This window comes from Pyrus communis, chromosome 9, assembly GCF_041283825.1.
Source record: "Pyrus communis isolate YQ-2024b chromosome 9, ASM4128382v1, whole genome shotgun sequence".
Lineage (NCBI taxonomy): Eukaryota > Viridiplantae > Streptophyta > Magnoliopsida > Rosales > Rosaceae > Pyrus > Pyrus communis.
The window spans coordinates 26,355,001-26,361,068 of NC_142573.1; the positions used below are offsets into that span (position 1 = coordinate 26,355,001).

Here is a 6,068-nt window from a genome sequence, read left to right on the forward strand (position 1 = left end):
GTACCTCATTGAAAGCCTTCTGGAAGCAGTACAACACTTTTTGGAACCTTTGCCTCATTCTGGTCCGGAGTGCATAATGTGCAAGCAGTTTAAGCATTTCCCAGCACCACAGAGCCTCATATTTCCTAGGATTAATCAACAATGGCTCCTCCAGCTTTGAAATAGCAGCTGGGCAAACAAACACAAATCCACATTTACAAATTTTCACTTCACTCCCAAATAAATAATTAATAAAAATAACATGGAGAATTTCTACGTCTAAATAATTAATAAAAAAAAAAAGATATTTCGGGGAAATTCAAAGTTAGCACCTTGAGTTAAGCTTTTTTTATTCCAGTACATTCCAAAACTGAGACAGATTGCTCTCTATTTTCTCTCATAATACAGAAGTGCAGTTTCTATTTTTTGATCAACCAAAGCATAGTCGACATCTTTTACAGTCACTTAGATTGCATCTCCTTACATGATTGAAAAAACAATTGAATCACAATTAACATTAACAGAATTTTTAAATTATATATCCAATCCCACAGAGAGATCACAATCAAATAGTTGTTATCTGGCTATGAAACTTAAAAACCAAAAATGCACCTTAATGTTCTAGAGAGAACAGAATTGCAAGCAAAAGTAGAATATTGAAACAATATCGTGATAATCACGAAATAAGTTTATGCGTTTGCTAATATTGATTTATTAGGTCCCAACTTTGTCTCAATTTATCATTTTCTGTTAAACTGAAAGTGTAAACATTTAGGCACTTACCAAGAAAAAAGCAATTAATTATTTGATGCTACTTACAAAACCAATTGGCATATATAGGCTTTGGTTAAAAGGTTAAGTATTTACCAAAAGATTCCAGCTGCAAAAATGCATGGAATATCTACAAAGTGTTTGATAAATCCAGAAATAGTCATGCTTCCAAACAACTGAACACAATTGATACCAAATTGCAACAATTTCTTTAAATTAGTCAAATTAATCTATTGATGCACAAATAGAAAATTGTTGTATATATTCAGTTTCACCTTTTGCAAGGAGTAGTTAATGATATCCAAGAACGATGTGAAGACATATCATGGGTTAAACTATCTATGAGTTGAAAAAACTAAAACGCATTGTACAGAGCAATGAAATAGCTAAAAAGCAAATGAAATAACTAAGTTACCATTCTTTGTCTTAAGTAGCAAAACTCTCATTCCATCAGGTACATTTCCACTTCTTCATATCCTCGGCAACAAAATAAACTATATCAACATCGAAGTGATACTCACCAATTGAAGTCCACATGATACAAAGCCTTGGCAAAAAAAAAAAGGACAAAAAAAGTAGTTAATAAGAAACAATTTCATCAAGCAAAGATACAAAGTGGACTATAGGATTTTATGAGAAAACTCATATATTAATCCTTTATAACCCAGCAAGAGATTGGCCAATGCATCATTGAGTTGAGTTCTTATATTTGACTGCATAAACCAAAAGCTCAAAGTGGGATTCAAAAAGTCAACACGTTCAAATGCTATATTTTTATCGGGATGTAACACTTGGTAATTTCTCGAGTAGTAAGTTCCCATTCTTTATCTATCTAATTTCACACGCCTACAACAAATAAAATAGTTGAACAATTTCAGTTTTTGAAAAAGGAAACACAGATGGAAGAAAAAATTCAACAATTTGATCTTGTAACTCATAACCTCAGAGAGTTAAAAGCACTTCAATTATGTAAGGATGGAAAAGGGGTGCAAATAACTTATGCCCGATCGAAATCACTGCCTAATTGTTAACTTTTATAGACAAAGATTAGAAAAGTTTAGAACCAAGCACAATAGTTAAAGTTACTTTAGATTTTCCAATGTTCATAATCATTTTGCTGCTATATAAACTGATGTATTGGCAATGGCATAGAATGCCTATAAAGCTACTTACAGCGCAACAAATTCCAATGCATATATACTGATGTTCTTGCATTTGCAAGCAGCCAGCTTCTATTGACCCATTGAAGTTTCAATAAATATTATCTATTCCAATAATTGAATCGAAGCCTCCTTCCAAAAATCCTAATTGCAAAACCAAGAATCACAATCAAAACAAATGATACAAATACATAGACAGAGATATACACTTATATCTACTTAGCTACTGTACAAACCACTCTTTTTTCTTAACCTTGGCTTCAAAGTAAACCTTCGTACTACACTTCAACCGCCTCGTTATTTCTTCCTGCAAGTGTTCAAACGAATCTGTAAAATAAAGTGAAAGAGTAAAATAATAGATTATCATAGCAAGAACTAAAGAAATTCATCCATATTGCCTTATTCAATCACATCATTCCCTTTTTCCCTGCTAAATAAAAAAGAGGTCAGTGATTCAATACAAATATATTCACAAAAATAAAAAATTCTTATATTTTCCTGAAGGGATATCCCAGAATTTAAATTCACCCATTCCCTAATTGTCTTAATTGGAGCGAACCCAGAAACAAAGTAACGGAAAAAAAAATGAAAAACTTATTCTCAACATCTAAACAGTTCAAAGCCCAGAACCAATAAAAATAAATAAAAAATAAAAAACACAAAGAATACCTTTGCGGGTTTGGGCCTCTTTTCTCCTAAGTGTTACAGTATTGGTGCTGCGCCTTAATCCGTCGTGTTTCCGTCGATAATAATCAAAGGTGGGGCTACAAGTTTGGATGAAGAAGAAGAGGAGGATCCGAGCCTACAAACAAAATCACAAAAAGCAAACTTAAACACAAAACCCATCTGCAAATCCTAAACCACCAAAAAAAAAAAAAAAAAAAAATTAAAACACCCACGCTAAGAAAGGCGGAAAAACTCACCAGTAACCGCTAACTTTTCTGGGTAAAAAATCGAATCGATTCGAATGAAAAATAAAAAAAAGTTCTAGCTGCAGAGTGCTGTTGCACACGCGAGGACATGTTCACAAAGCCTTTCAAAGGCTGAGATTCAACTTTCAAATATGAAGACTTTAACCCACAATTGTTCTTTCTTCCCCTCGAAACCCTCATTGAAGGACAGCAAATGAAACTGTACACGCCAACCCCTGAATTCAGTGAAAACCGAGAAGACAAAACCCACTTTCCCACTTTTGAAATCCATCACCCATACCTCTCCCCTGCGCTCTCTTCCCATCGGCATCTCTCTCTCTCTCTCTATATTTCTTCCGCTCTCTGTCAGAGTTTCCATCCCCCAAAACCCTCATTGAAGGACAGCAAATGAAACTCTACACGCCAACCCCTGAATTCACTCAAAACCGAGAGGACAAAATTGCCCTTCCAACCTAGTCCACATGTAATGGGTTTCTTGCAAATAAGGTGAAATGAAGGGGTAATTCGTCCTAAACCCTCCGGACAAAATTACCCTTGTGAGTTCAAATAAATACCCTTCAAACCCGGCCCAAATCTCATGGTTTTATTGTAAATAAGATGAAATCAAGAGGCAAACAATTGACTATAGCGGAATGAACAGTCAATTGCTCCTCAATTTTAGAATAAATAATAAGAAGCACTCTCTAGTACAAAGCAGTTTTAGTAGACATGTGCATACAAGCACCAGTTCAAATGCATCAATGTTTACAGAAATCATACTAGCATTATTTCCGAAACACCAATACCGAAAATGTAGTGAACAAAGCTCCAAATACAAGTCACACTTTTACCACAAAACACTAACAAGTTTGTTCGGGCAGGAAATCTCGATGGTGGGCGTTCCTGGCTCAAGCACACAGCTCCCCGAGGAGTTGGCACTTTGGTTGGTTGTCGGGCTCCTGCTTGTCGGGATGCTGCAAGAGGAGGACACAGTTAGTTCTGAAAGGTGCCTTTGTGGGGCCTTAGGTGTAGGCATTGAGGCTCACAATCAAAACTAACTGGTGCAAAGGCGTGCCACTGCCATCTCAATATGGCAGATATAGAACATGTGTGTTTAAGTTGATTACTTGCACCCTAAGTTATTCTAACTTCTTATTATTAAAGGATTGTCGTAGATGGGTTAAGTCAACATTAAGTTCTTTTCTATGCCTTGAGATCAAGAACTTTCATTTACCTTGTATGCTTAGAGGGTGGAAGTCTAAAGCTGATTAAGTCATCAGTTTAGTTCACTTTTAATCTTCTGATGACAGTAAAAACCACTAAGGAAACCAGATCTGAGAACTGATGGAGCTTTGAATCATTAAGAGACTGGAAATGACTTGAATATATACTAGGGAATACATTACAACACTAGATCTATGAATTGAAAGACGATACAAAGAGAGTTGGACAAGATTTCACCTTATCGGTCGAGGTTAAATATCTTGCGATCTCTTCTTTTTGCAATTACAAAAGGTTGAGTACTGAAGAAGGATGAATGTCAAACAAGTTTACATAAGAGAATTGATACTACAACATTTGAAAAAGTTAGCAGAGCTTTTACATAGATGAAAAATGTCTTTCTAAGGGGAGTCTAAGGCTAAAGGGTGCAGAATCTGGACAAAGCGTAGCTTTCTGGGTATTTGCTTGACTGAGAGGCAAGTTGTATGTTTGTTTGTTTGATTGGTTGAGTTTCCTTGTCTCTGGGCCCTCTTCCCCTATTTATAGGCGAATTAGCCCGACTATGGTGCATCTGCTCTTGCCCGAAAACAACTAGAAGGTAATGAGTCATCAGCATTTTTACATGTTCTGCCATTTGGAAAAGTGCTTTTGGGCCAAGAGTAGGTGGATTTCCATTGGTTGTCACTTCTCTTGTAAGCACCTAACCTTTGCATTTAATGGGGAGCCGAGTCGTCGTATTATTTTGAGACAGGTATCCGGGCTTGACTCTGGGCCTCGGGCAAAATCTCCTCTATTGAGCTCTTTTGGGCTTCCTTCCTTTGAAGCCCAAAGTTAAATATTAACCCAAACAGTGCCCCATTCAATAGTTGTTAAGCCTGCAAACCGAAGCGCTAATAATGATTGAACACCTGCCGCACGTCTTTACTCAGTACGTGCGCCATTTAATGCAGTTGGTGCTTATTAGAGTCTTTTACACTAACCCACGATCTCTGTCCTTAATCAACCACTCCTTACATAATTTTCTTAATCCCTTAAGCAGCTTTAAACCCTGAAATCCTCATAACTTCCCAGAATTCCCAGAGTCCTCAAAGACCTTTCTTGTTCTCGGCTCCCTTTTTAAATCTTCTCATTTCCCTCCAAGTTTAATCAATGGCCCCAAAAGCTACTCAAACCCGATCTTCTTATGAATTTGGTTAGGGTATTGCCACTTTACGTCGTTTGCTCAATGCCCTTCATCGTCCTCGGGCAGGCCTACATTTTGAACTTTTCTTTGAAGAAGGTGGGGTGCACTTATTGGGACCCGCATGGATTTCTCAGGTCCCAATCTCAGTAGAGGCCAACATGCCCATGGCCAATTGGTTCACTCCAAACCCATTCCTGGCTGAGTCAGGTATTTCTTAATCCAAGTGGTTAAACCACCATCGCGGCTTCCTTCTAATGAACGATAAATTCTAGGTTAAGTGGATAAACGAGCTCGAGCCTATCTTTAAAAGGAAATGGATGAACAATGGTATCTATGAAATGATAATGCTTTCAAAGACCACCGTGGTTGCTAAGCCCAAATTATTGACCACCGCTCTCCTTTTTTGGAACTTGGGCACCAACACTTTTGACTTCAGGATGGGCCCCATGTCCCCGACTATCCTAGATATGGCGCAAGTCTTCGGGCTTAGTAAGGATTCTACTGAGGTAGTATATGGCTTTTTCCTTCCTTCCTTCATTGTTTTGGGCCAGCAAGCTTCCAATTGACCTCTTCGAGGAAGAAATATAAAGCAACACCTACAGTAACAAGTGTTCTTGTCTGCTCAAAGTAAATTACAAGTCGGTGCCCGGAGAAGTCCCACAAGGTCCAAATCATTTCTTCCCAAAACATCACCTACGGTAACAAGTGTTCTTGTCTGCTCAATGATCTTATTGTTTTTTTATGCTCAATATCCACCTCATTTCTGTACCCCAAGTCCAATGTGAGATAACTTGCATAAGAATCTTTTTCTTCAAGCTCTCAAAATTACTCCCCTCCATTGTA

At 37.4% G+C, this 6,068-nt stretch overlaps 1 long non-coding RNA gene across 3 annotated transcripts; it reads right to left on the minus strand.

Moving 5' to 3' along the window:
* Nucleotides 1–1,557: 1,557 nt before the first annotated feature.
* LOC148694485 (uncharacterized) lies at nt 1,558–3,259 on the minus strand. Of its 3 annotated transcripts, none has more exons than XR_015966342.1 (5): nt 2,834–3,259; nt 2,580–2,712; nt 2,147–2,237; nt 1,924–2,054; nt 1,558–1,596 (listed from the first exon to the last, which is right to left on the minus strand). It is a non-coding gene; the product is annotated as an uncharacterized LOC148694485 (long non-coding RNA). The 3 variants fall into 3 exon arrangements; XR_015966343.1 differs by having other exon boundaries at nt 2,164–2,217; nt 2,834–3,258; XR_015966341.1 differs by having other exon boundaries at nt 2,164–2,237; nt 2,834–3,257.
* Nucleotides 3,260–6,068: the final 2,809 nt, after the last annotated feature.